Raw genomic sequence first — 13,558 nt, 5'->3', positions numbered from 1 at the left:
AAAGAGTATGATGGCATGTTTACACATCCCAGCAGTCTCATCCAAGTTACAAATTTATCTTTCAGACCTTGACCTGCCTGGAATAGTTTGTGGATATACCTGCGTTGGGGTCTTTCTTTCTCTCTCCCTCTCTCGATGCTAACACAAGAAAGACAGCGTCTGACAAACGCAGTGTCTCCTATGAAAAGTATATTATTATTTTGGCAAAGAGTTAATTAGAATCTCTGGACTCACCTAGGTAAAGGTAAAGGGACCCCTGACCATTAGGTCCAGTTGCAGACGACTCTGGGGTTGCGGCGCTCATCTTGCTTTACTGGCCAAGGGAGCTGGTGTACAGCTTCCGGGTCATGTGGCCCTGGAGACTTGAATACATCTAGACTAGCCAAGTATTCTTGTACTATCTCCTTAGTTATTCTGGGCTGTGTTTCCTCTTCTGAATCATTTGCTCCAAATTCTTCAGGTTGGGCATTGTTTTCTTTATCGGAGAAGACTGAGGCAAAGAAGGCATTGAGGAGTTCAGCCCTTTCTGTGTCCCCTGTTTGCATTTCACCATCTTCTCCTCTGAGTGACCCCACTGTTTCTTTGTTCTTCCTTTTGCTACGAACATACCCATAAAAGCCTTTTTTGTTGCTTTTAACCTCTCTAGCAAGCCTGAGTTCATTCTGTGCTTTAGCTTTTCTGACTTTGTGTCTACACGTGCTGGCTATTTGTTTGAATTCCTCTTTGGTGGTTTCCCCCCCTTTCCATTTTTTGTACACATCCTTTTTTAATCTTAACCCAGTTAAAAGTTCTTTAGATAGCCACCCTGGCTTCTTTAGGGACCTTCCATGTTTCCGTCTCATTGGCATTGCCTGAAGTTGTGCTTTTACTAGAAGAAGAAGAAGAGGAGTTTGGATTTGATATCCCGCCTTTCACTCCCCTTCAGGAGTCTCAAAGTGGCTAACATTCTCCTTTCCCTTCCTCTCCCACAACAAACACTCTGTGAGGTGAGTGGGGCTGAGAGACTTCAGAGAAGTGTGACTAGCCCAAGGTCACCCAGCAGCTGCATGTGGAGGAGCGGGGAAGCGAACCCGGTTCCCCAGATTACGAGACTACCGCTCTTAACCACTACACCACACTGGCTCTCACTAAACAAGAGGAGACTGACAGGAGCGGAGACTGAGTTCAGTAGCGTAGGTGGGGAGGGGCAGGAGATGGCAATTCCCTTTCACCCCAAGTGGTAAGACGGGGCAGGCCGTCCCTGCTTCTACCTCTGAAATAAATAGCCACTGGGTTTTTCAGAGAGAAACTAGATTCTTCAGAGAGCCAATAAAACGATCTCTGGAAAAACCAAGTCTATTATCTTGTGCAAATGCTGTTTAGAAGCTATGGCTGCTGATGTCCAAACTCCACTGTTCGTTTCATTTCCTTATGTAACAAAACAAAAACAAACCCGACACAACCTTGTTCTGGAGGAGACGGCAATGCTGGTTGGAGCTTATATATTAGTCTGTGAATGAATGAGCTATATACACAGAGTATCCTTTGGAGAGCAGAAACCTGCCTGGTTCAGAACTTTATTATGAAACCAGAGAGACACCCAGCAATAATAACAAGCTCCCTCCGTTCTTAATAATCATCATTTCCTAGCCAAGCCCGCGGTGGTTTTGCTTCGCCCTTGCAGTCTCTCTCTAATAGTTTCTCTTCTACGGAGCGGCAATTGGAGCTGCACTGTTAAAAGCATTCATATGTCAAGTAGCTCTGGTTTCAGAGGAAACCACCCCCCCCCCCGATGTTTTCATCTGAGATGGGAGAGTTTGAAAGCAGCACATTCCAAAAGGTCAATTCGGCAGGACTGAGGGTGGAGGAGCAGGGAGGAAATGGGTTGCTATGGGAACCAAAAGACTTGAACATCCAGTAACTTCTCACCAAAACGCGAATCCCGCTCTGGGAAAACGCAGCAAAGAGCTGGTGGAAATGGGGGCAGTGGTTTTGTTTCTCAGAAGAGACCACTGCTATTCCACCCATTGTTTGGAAATACTATAGGATGACTAGGCCCTCCTGGAGATGGTGGCTGTGCATTTAAATGCTCCAAGTGGGAACCAACCAAGGCTGCAGGAACAAGACGCTCTTCCCGCAGGTGATGTGGCCAGCAAGATGCATGAATCTTTTAACAAGTGAAATCTGTAGCACGGCTACTCTTGGGCAATTTGTTTTCTATATATATCTCCAGCTGACCCTTTCTTCCGACTTCTCTATTTCTTTGTTGTAAGAACAGAAGAAGGATCTTGCTGGAAAAGGCTAAAGATCCATCTGGCCCAGGAACCTGTTCCCTGCTACTGTGGCAAAACAGCTTTCTTTTTTATTCCTCTTCCTTTTTCATTCCCTGGCAATGGATTTGCTGTTTCACCACTGTGACACGCAGGGTTAACGTTTCCATGAAGCTACAGTACTGTTATAGGAATTCTAAGGTCTCAAATGTAGAATCAATCTTGATAATTGCACACGGTAAACACACATAAAGGTAAAGGGACCCCTGACCATTAGGTCCAGTCGTGGCCAACTCTGGGGCTGCGGCGCTCATCTCGCTTTATTGGCCGAGGGAGCCGGCATACAGCTTCCGGGTCATGTGGCCAGCATGACTAAGCCGCTTCTGGCGAACCAGAGCAGCGCACGGAAACGCTGTTTACCTTCCCGCCGGAGCGGTACCTATTTATCTACTTGCACTTTGACATGCTTTCGAACTGCTAGGTTGGCAGGAGCAGGGACCGAGCAACGGGAGCTCACCCCATCGCGGGGATTTGAACTGCCGACCTTCTGATCAACAAGTCCTAGACTCTGTGGTTTAACCCACAGCACCACCACGAAAGTATATAAACCACATGTCTGAAATACAGTCATACCTCGGGTTACAGATGCTTCAGGTTGCATTTTTTCGGGTTACGGACACGCTGAAACCCAGAAGTACTGGAACGGGTTACTTCCGGGTTTCGGCGGTTGTGCACACACAGAAGCGCTAAATCGTTCTTTGCGCATGCGCAGAAGTGCCAAATTGCAACCCGCTCGTGTGCAGACACAGCGCTGCGGGTTGCAAATGCTGCACGTTGCGAATGTGCCTGCCACACGGATCACGTTTGCAACCCGAGCATCCACTGTAGTACAGGAGAGCAACCCAAAAGCCATCTTGGCTCTCCTAAAGACTCTCAATATTTTCTCTGCCTCTTTAATCTCCCTTGCCTGACAACATGTAAGCAGTTAGTAGTCAGGGGAAGTTCCTGAAGGGATTCCTTTCCTATATCTCCTTGGTATTGCCATTGTTTGCTCAGATGCTCTGCATTGAGGGATGTCTGACAGGCATCCTAATTGTCTTATCAAATGCTAATGTTCTGTGTAAACTGTGTCTGCAACTAAGTGAAACTTGCTAAATCCTCAGGAATATCACACCTTGGCCTGCCTGAGCCACAGTAACCCCACCTTATATGTGATGTAATTTCTGACTGTTTGTAGAAGGGATGTCCTCCTCCACGCCAAAATGCAAACCCTTAAAAGTGATGTTTCTTCTTGGTTCTGGGTCTCTCTTGCGTCCTTGCTAGGAGGGGAGGGAACTCTGTTGCAACAGAAAAATAAAGATCTGCCTTGCTTCCACTGCATCCTGCCTCCATCCATTCATCTCTGACCAATCATGGACTTAGGGGACTCGGTGTCCCTTGGGGAGTTGGGCAGCAAAAGACAACCACCCTATTTTTCTAGATCACTACCCACAATGATCTCAAGATCCTTCCCGTTGCATCACCATCAGTTCAGACTCTTGTGTGTGTACACTTATTCATCCAGATTGGAAAGGGAACCCAGCTTTCTTTTTCACCTTCCTGAGGTAAATTTTGCATAATTTACGAACTTGGCCATCTCAGCCAATGTGTATTGAAGGCACATTGTAAAGGGGCACTGTTAAGTTGGGGGTGAACATATCAGATGACACAGCGATTCTTCAAACAGCTCTTGTTTATTCTGAGGCCAAAACAGAACTGAACTGAAGGGTTCAGTCAGCCTGCTTATATAGAGCTCCAGTACCACGTTACTGTAGCAACTTTCTAAAACTATCCAATCACTGAACGTCACTTTTGATCCTTTATTTGCATAACTCTCTACAGTATCCCCCTGCTGGCTCAGGGTGAGAACTTCAGTACATAACAGGCACACTAGGAAAAAGCAAGAATTGGTAGCCAAAGGTTCTGGGGTTCCCTTTTAATATACTGTTAACTCCCAGTGCAGGGGCCATCAGAGGGAGGCAGTGCACCAGTTTCTAGTACCCAGACTTCCTAATCCCAGCTCGTGTCCCACAAGGGAAAAGAACAGGCAACTCCCTATTTGCGTGTTCAGACCCAGAGACCTCCCCCCTAAATAAATTCACACTTGACTCAAATTTTGGTTTTGATTTTTGGCAGAATTTAGGCCACAACTTTATTGATTACAGAAAGTGAGTGGTTGCATAGGCTCTGGTTTGACTAGCTCCCTGCACCCTTGCAAGTAGCGCTGACCCAGGGTTCCAGCACAGGTCAGCCAAGGGTGAACACCTGGATAAGCGGAAAGCCGGGAACAGGCTATCTCTGCCACCCAAATGTCCCCCTGGACTCAGGCACGGGCACAACCCCCTCTCAGGGGTTGACGAAACCATCGAGTCCCTGGATTCCTTTAACGAAATACCCTTCACATAGGGATGGCGAGAGCATTCTCCATCCCTATCACCTGAACCAGAGCCTATCCGCAACCTTACAAGTTGTGACAATTTGCTACGCGGCAGGCGAAACCCAAATGGCAACAGCCAATCAGCCAAGTGGTGAAAATTCCTGCCGTGCCCCTGTCCCAAGGACAGACGACACAGGACGACATAGCAAGGTCAAGCGCAAAGCCCTAAAAGTAGGGAGAGGTGGGCAGGTGTTCCGAATGCACGCACCAAAAGAGGAAGCTCTGGCTCACGTGCATGGGCATAAATAGGTCCCTCGAACCGTTTGGACTGTGTCCCATTGGCCAGATTGCACCCAGCTACGAGGGACCTACCAATCAGGTGTTGTAGCTGACTAATCGTACCCACCCACAACACAGGGTGTCGGTTTCCAGGTCTCACCGCAATACGTGCCCTCTTTAATGGAGGACCCGATTTACCAGGCAAGAAAGGTAAAGGTAAAGGGACTCCTGACCATTAGGTCCAGTTGTGACCAACTCTGGGATTGTGGTGCTCATCTCGCTTTATTGGCCGAGGGAGCCGGCGTACAGCTTCTGGGTCATGTGGCCAGCAGGACTAAGCTGCTTCTGGCGAACCAGAGCAGTGCACGGAAATGCCGTTTACCTTCCCGCTGGAGCGGTACCTATTTATCTACTTGCACTTTTTGGCGTGCTTTCGAACTGCTTGGTTGGCAGGACCAGGGACTGAGCAACGGGAGCTCACCCTGTCGCGGGGATTCGAACCACCGACCTTCTGATCGGCAAGTCCTAGGCTCTGTGGCAAGAAAGGCACTGACAATTAGTAGCGTATATAGATGCAATGGGAATTCCCACTGTAGGGACATCAAGAAGGAGAAAGGCAAATTGCTTACTAGGTCACGATAACCAAAATACATTCTGGACTATGTGAGAAAGCATTGCAGAAATCTCTTCTTCTGCTTGCAGGTGACTGGCTGTGTGAAAGGGCAAACATGCCTCCCAGTTAATGTCACTCACGGCTTGCAGAGGTCAGAGCATCAAGCAGTGCATGCTCACCTCTCAAGCACGCCGTGTGACACCTGTCAAAGAGCACTGGCTCTTCTCTACACCATGCCAAAAGAATATGGGGAGGGTGGGAAACTGGGCCTGGCTCACCCCACATGTTTTACTGGCGCAACATTCCAAGCAACACAAGGCAACTGGATATGGACACCCTTTAAATTTCCCACAATCCCCTCAACTAGCATCACTCTGGGATATTGTGGACTATCCAAAAGAAGGCTACACCCAGCCCCCACTTAGAACACAAAAAAGGGTCAAGGTAAAGGACCCCTGGACGATTAAGTCCAGTCAAAGACAACTATGGGGTTGCGGCACTCTTCTCACTTTCAGGTTGAGGGAGCCAGCGTTTGTCTACAGACAGCTTTCTGGCTCATGTGGCCAGCATGACTAAATCACTTCTGGTACAATGGGACACCGTGACGGAAACCAGAGCGCACGGAAACGCTGTTTACCTTCCCACTGCAGCAGTAGCTATTTATCTACTTGTGCTGGCGTGCTTTTGAACTGCTAGGTTGGCAGGAGCTGGGACACAGCAATGGGAGCTCACTCCATTGCTGGGATTCGAACCGCCAACCTTCCGATCAGCAAGCCCAAGGGGCTCAGCGGTTTCGACCACAGCGCCACCCGAATCCCCATTTACAGCACTACCGCTGCAATCAAGTAAGCCCACTGGTAGAGGAAGGGTCTCACCAGAGGGCATGTTGGTCGTTAAACCTGGAATGACTGGAAGCTGATCACATCAAGGCCTGGTTGGAATGATCTCTCTGCCTCCAAATAAGGGATGAGGAAATCACATAAGCCGGGCCTCCATGTGATGATAGAACCACAAAGAGAACATGGTTCAAGGGGTGTGTGTGTTTGTGCATCCCCCTCATTCCCAGGAAGAAGAGGAGCCAATCACTGAAGCGCTCCATGCTTGGCCCTGATTTTTTGGAACATTGGGGAGTGCCCCCCCAAAAATATTGGGGAGCGGGGCAAAAGAGTTGGGTCCCCAGCAATTGGTGCCCCTGATAACAAGTCTATAAAAATAAAAACACAATGGATATCTCTTATTTTGCAGTGGGGCGAGCTGCATTTCCAGTGAACCTTAGTTTGTAGAGCTCTAATAACAATAACACTTTTATTATTTATCCTCCCCCCCCCCCCCAATCTGGCTGGGTTTCCCGAGCCACTCTGGGCGGCTTACAGCACATAAAAAACTGTCAGACATTAAAAGTTTCCCGATACAGGGTTGCCTTCAGATGTCTTCTAAAAGTCAGGTAGTTGTTTATTTCCTTGACATCTGATGGAAGGGCATTCCACAGGGTGGGTGCCACTACCGAGAAGGCCTTCTGCAAAAAATAATAATAATACAAAATATATATTAAAAAAATATATTCCTATTTGTTGTATCATCCCCAGCCATTTATTGGGCAGAGAGAGGAGAAAATGGTTCTGTTCTCCATTATTGAACTAAACAATAAAATCATGCCAAACAGAAAGAAATTTGTCCTTACTTTTTTGACCTCTAGAGGCTCTCAGTTTATATGTCGGTTTTTCTACTTGGGCTGATTTCCATACCTTGCAGAAGAGGGAATGAAGAGGGAATTTCAGCCGATATAACTTGCAGAAAGCTGTGCCAACGAAAAGTCCCTCTTCTAGACAACCGTTAAAAAGCTGCTTGAGCCCAGTCCTCTTTCGCATTGTATGCCGCCCTGGTATCTACACAGAGGAAAGGTCGGCTGTAACTATTTACAGGAAATAACCACTCTTATACTGAGACATTTGTGAAATTATTACATGATCAGAAAACTTGGCACCTGCGCATGCAAGGTTTGTTAAAATGGCACGGCCGATCTCATAAACAGAGACATGTCAGTGAGGTCATTTTTCTCAGCAGTGCAGCATAAAGCTTCTGTCTTGCTCTTTTCCTCTTCTCCGCCAGATGTTTCTACAGCTGTGGAGACATAAAAGTAGCAGCACTGGCAACAAAGCTGATGGGTAGCTGATGTAGGTCTGCCACCTTTTAATCTGGCAAGCTACAGACAGTCTAGACATTTATAGCTCCAGTGGATTATTACACCACCATACAATCTTGGGCATTTAGTCACGCTGTTTTAATTATCTTAACTATTAAATACAGAGTTGGAAAATGGACTAGTAAAGCATATAACGGCAAGATTCTCCTCGCCTAGCCAAACATTTTATAATATACAGCAAAACCTCAGTTTTCAGAGTGTGTGGGGCAAATGAAATTGCAACCATGATTTGTGCTGCTGCAAAACAATTTACCTTTTGCTTTGAACGATGTTTGGTATCGCTCTTTGCTGTCTCCAGAAGTCTCTCTTCGCATCCTTTTGACGCACCGAAAGTTCGGATTCTGCCTTCAAACGCAAAAATGGACGGACTCCCATCCATCCTGTTATCTCCTCCGTATTGTCCACGGAGCTTTCGGTATTCGAATAATTCGTAAAATTGATGAAGAGACAGGAACTGTAAGCTCTGGAGGGACTTTAGTCTTGAGAACAGATTCAGTGGGGATTTTTCATCGGGCATGTAGGGCTAATCTACAGGGCACCTCAGGGAACCGGGGGGGATTAACATGTTCCATCTGATCATCCTCTGGGGGCTCCATCCTGCTTGAGGGTGGGGTGGTGGGGAATGGCCATTTATTGCTTACTCTTTAGTTGATAATCACTAAGTCATAAGCATTACCTACTTAGATCTCTGACCCAGAGGTCAGTCCTTGTTATGGTGCTCCCATTAGACATGCTGTGACCATCCTTGCCCCCTGGCCTGGCTCCCTGTCTGCCTCCCTATTTTAAGCAGAAAGCCCCATCAGGATGGAATAGCACACCAATAATACCTTGAGGTTTCACAGTGTTTACAAAGCGGTTTATTTCGTGGACCTTTAAGGAGGCATAGAGGCAGACAATCGTTTTGTTTGGAGCCAGGTGTTATTTTCCATGCCTGTGTTTAATCGTGTTCTTGGGACAAGCTGCTTAAGATGAGATCTTCCCCTGTCCCCATCTGTATTAGAATTATTTCAAGGAATTTTTGTTTTTTAAAAGCTGTTTTTATTGTTCTATCTCAGGCATAGGCAAACTCGGCCCTCCAGATGTTTTGGGACTACACCTCCCATGTTCCCTAGCTAACAGGACCAGTGGTCAGGGATGATGGGAATTGTAGTCCCAAAACATCTGGAGGGCCGAGTTTGCCTATGCCTTTTCTATCTCTTCTTGTTTGTCACATTGGGCTCCTTTGGAAGTAAAGGCAAGATATAACATTAAAAGACAACAATACAAACAACAAACCTCGATATAAAATTAAATAAATAAAATCTGCAGCTTATTACTGTGGTACCTCTGGAGGCGAACGGGATCCGTTCCAGAGCCCTGTTCGCATCCTGAAGAGAATGCAAATCGCGTCTGCGTGTGCGCGGGTCGCGATTTGCCGCTTATGCGCATGTGCGTGATGTAATTTTGAGCATCTGCACATGTGCGAGCGGCGAAACCAGGAAGTAACGTGTTCCGTTACTTCCAGGTTGCCACGGAGCGCAACCTGAAAACGCTCCACCTGAAGCAACTTTAACGCGAGCTGTGACTGTACAAAGGATTTTTGGAGTCCTCTGGCTTTGTATAGACAGGAATTCAAGGAGTGCTAAGTATCAGCTAAGCAGGTCCAGCCCAAGACATTTGGGCACCTGAGGCAAACCACAAAAGGCCACCTCTGGGTGAGTGATGATCTACAGCAGGAACAGGTTGGGCAATACAGATCTGCATTGTAATCTGCTGCTCCGTGGATCCTGCCACCTGAGGCAGTTGCCTCACCTTGCCTCATGGATGGGCCGGCCCTTTAGCTAAGTAACTTTCTAGTGCAGAACCTAGGCCCACAGTCCCCTGCACTGTTTCAATTGGAGATGTTTCACAAAGGCAGGGTATTCCTCCCTGTCTGAAGCACTAATTCTGCAGGGGGGGAGCTTGTTTTTGCTGCTACCGCCACCGCTGTTTTAAAAACAACAACCAGGCATTTCAATTCATGGCATGATAGCTTTAGGTAAAGGTAAAGGGACCCCTGACCATTAGGTCCAGTCATGGCCGACTCTGGGGTTGCGGCACTCATCTCGCTTTATTGGCCGAGGGAGCCGGCGTACAGCTTCCGGGTCATGTGGCCAGCATGACTAAGCCGCTTCTGGCGAACCAGAGCAGCGCACGGAAATGCCGTTTACCTTCCCGCCGGAGCGGTACCTATTTATCTACTTGCACTTTGACGTGCTTTCGAAATGCTAGGTTGGCAGGAGCAGGGACCGAGCAACGGGAGCTCACCCCGTCGCTGGGATTCGAACCACCCACCTTCTGATCAGCAAGTCCTAGGCTCTGTGGCTTAACCCACAGCGCCACCTGTGTCCCCACCTTTACCTTAGCTTCCATTTAAACAATACGGGGCTTTCCGTTCGGCGGGTGGTATCCTCTCAAAGAAGGCTCCCCATGGTTCAAAGTGCATTTTTTCCGAGACCTTTACCAATATTGCTATGCTTAAGCCATTTTTTTTGGGGGGGGGGAACTTGCTTCTGCCTCCGGGGTGGCGAATCCCTACTTTGGGAGCCTGATCCAACCATCCAAGCATTCCCCCCCCCCCAGTCCTACTCCCTGTTAAGACCCTGCCAATTTTGGCAATGCTCTGACATGAACTTCCCTCCCTGGCCATCAGGTCAGTCATTTGATGATCAGAGACGACAATGATATCCCTTCATACCTGACGTGTGTGGATCAACTGAGGAATGGGCTGCTGGCCTGTGTGTGACTCTGGTGCACAGTCAAGAGCGAAGGTGGAATTTTTCAGCTGCAATCAGAATAGTTGAGAACAAAGAGAGAGATCTTTCCAGAGTAACTTCGAGTCAACAAAGTCGTAAGGCACAAAGGGATCAGGAATAACTAATATGGACATAATATTTGATAAAGAGTTAAAGGAACAATTGATGGAAATTAATACCTCACACAGGAAGAAAGGAGAACTTCACTTGCGAATTTGCAAATTACTATATGTGTTAATGCGAATTGAAGTTAATCATTGTAGCTGTGGTATAAGGGTTTTTATCAAGAATGGATTGTATTTGGTTTGAGCAATAGTCTGGAGGCAGAATGAAAGGGAAAAAGACCTTGAAGTACAGCACGTGAGAAGCTGTGAAGTACAGCACAGAAAATTGGCTATGTAATTGATTTGCATTTGAATTGTTATTGCTATTTGGGGTTAATATAATATGCACATATTGGATTTTTAGAATTGAAAATTAATAAAAATTATTTAACCCCCCAAAAAAGTGAAGGCAGCTCTTGAGCCAAAAAAAGGGAAGAAATTCACTCCTAGGACTGTGAGCATGGTAAGGTGCTTTAAAGCGGCTGTAGGATTGCTTGCGAAAACTATGGCTTATTTAAGGAAGCTGTATGTTAATACTCCGTGCTAGCATTCAAGTGACAAAGGAAGTAAAAGGAGGTGGATAACAATTAAGGATTTATTATGTTTTCAGAACGTATTGGAAAATTTATGTAGAAAGGTTTATTGTTTTGTGTGCATTCGATTGTAAGATAAAACATATGCAAAGGGACTTGACAGGAAGTCAAAATTGAAGAAAATATTTTGTAAGATAAAAGGGGGGAAAAGGGGGGAAATATTTACTTTCATTATTTTCATTTTTGTGTGTGTGTCTATACATATGTGTGTTTTGTATGGAATGTTTGGTAAAGGGACCCCTGACCATTAGGTCCAGTCGCGGCCGACTCTGGGGTTGCGGCACTCATCTCGCTTTATTGGTTGAGGGAGCCGGGGTGCAGCTTCCGGGTCATGTGGCCAGCATGACTAAGCCGCTTCTGGCGAACCAGAGCAGCGCACAGAAACGCCGTTTACCTTCCCGCTGGAGCGGTACCTATTTATCTACTTGCACTTTGGCGTGCTTTCGAACTGCTAGGTTGGCAGGAGCTGGGACCAAACAACAGGAGCTCACCCCGTGGCGGGGATTCGAACCGCCGACCTTCTGATCAGCAAGCCCTAGGCTCTGTGCTTTAACCCACAGCGCCACCCGCGTCCCAGCGGAATGTTTGGTAGTATGGTTGTAATGTTTTTTTGTAACATAAAATCATTCAATAAAAATTATTTTTTTAAAAAAAGAGAGATAATTTGGGGTGTTCAGCTCTACCGTGACAGAAGCACCCTCTCCATCCATCGGACACGGAGTCCTGTGCAAATGGCACCATCTGCTGGTCGCTGTGTTTTCTCACTCTTAATATGTCAAGGGAACAATCTCTGCAAGAGTTTCATTCCATGGAAGCTCTGTGGCGGCAGGAGAGCACTCCTCTTGTGAACTGCGTCCTTGTGGCAGATGAGCAAAACAAGATTATAATCCACGTAGCCGCTGCCACCGAAAGTTGCGCGTTCAGACTCAGGCAGTTCAGACTTAATAATGCAAGGTTACAACAGGCTTTGAATTCAGAACTGTTTTATTGGGAATGCACGTAAACAAAAAAGCACAATAAACTTCTGGCAATGGCCAAATTAAATACATAACTTTGAATAAATTAAATACATACCATATTTTATTATGTTTTAGATTTAAACTATTTGTGTGCTTCTAGGGGGTATTTGAAATATAAGGAAACCCCACGCCACTGTTTGATGGGGTAAACACTAATACCCTGATCTGAAACACATTGCTTGGTAGACAATCTCACTCATTCATGGTCTATACTTAGATCAGGATTTAAAAGATTTGGATGCCCAGGAAGCTAGATTTAACCATGTTTACTAGGAAATACAGTACATTGTGTCACCGATTTTAAGGGAAACATGCTTAGGGCTACTGCCAGGCTCTTACTGGAAGCTACCCATCAACAGGCTACTGAAATTATACCCCAAATGTCTGAACATATACCAAATAAGTGTTAAATTTTCAGTCTCTACATTTCAGGTACTCAGATTTTGCATATTTTTGTACTTCATATATAACAGGGTATCATTTCTAGTAGAGAGCTTTGTGCAGGTGCATGTTATAAGATAGTTCAAAGTACTCCTTAGATGCGACTGATATATTCATTCTGAACAAATGGATATAATGGAATGTTTATAGAGGAAAATAAGATCAGGCAAGCCCAGGACAGGACATGGGCATCATTTTCAGAAATTAGCAGTGCCTTTTAACTGTATTTGATAGTATCAAAACACCCCCCCAAAAAAACCCCTAATTTAAAATACATAACTTAACTCTTCAAAGGAAAATTCAGAATTAAGAAGTGACAGAATTTCTGGGGATGGATGTAACCGTCTGCACCCTTTGTGCTGTTGGCCTGATATACAAGAATATAAACTATTTAAACGATATTGAATTGGAAAATTGAGGTATTCCAAGACTGTGGATATAAGCCACAATAAGGAAAATATGGTTCCATTTGTTTCAACATTTTTTAGCTTTGCTATTTATTAGGAGGATTTTTAGTAAATATAATTAATTTTACTACTTTTTTCTTTAGATAATCTTTTTTTTTTTTGTCCTGAAATGAAAATGCCCAAGCAATAAATATAATCAATATAATTGAAATTACAGTACTAAATCCCATAGGGATGAAAAATTTCTAACGCCTTGGATTTAATTACACTTTTGCTTTCACAAAGATAGTGAAAACGCTCTGTAAAACATAGCAGCCAAAAAGGAAAAAAAATCTACATTGTTATAACTGAATTAAGGTTACGGTAGCTTTGATAAATGTTTCAAAGTCAGCATTTAAGAAATTAAACAGGTGCTACTATCCTAAAATTAATTTCAGTGCTAGCTAGATAATATATATAT

This window comes from Podarcis filfolensis, assembly GCF_964270895.1.
Source record: "Podarcis filfolensis genome assembly, chromosome: 6".
Taxonomy (NCBI): domain Eukaryota; kingdom Metazoa; phylum Chordata; class Lepidosauria; order Squamata; family Lacertidae; genus Podarcis; species Podarcis filfolensis.
The sequence above is the reverse complement of the archived record's forward strand: the minus strand, read 5'-3'. Positions refer to the sequence as shown.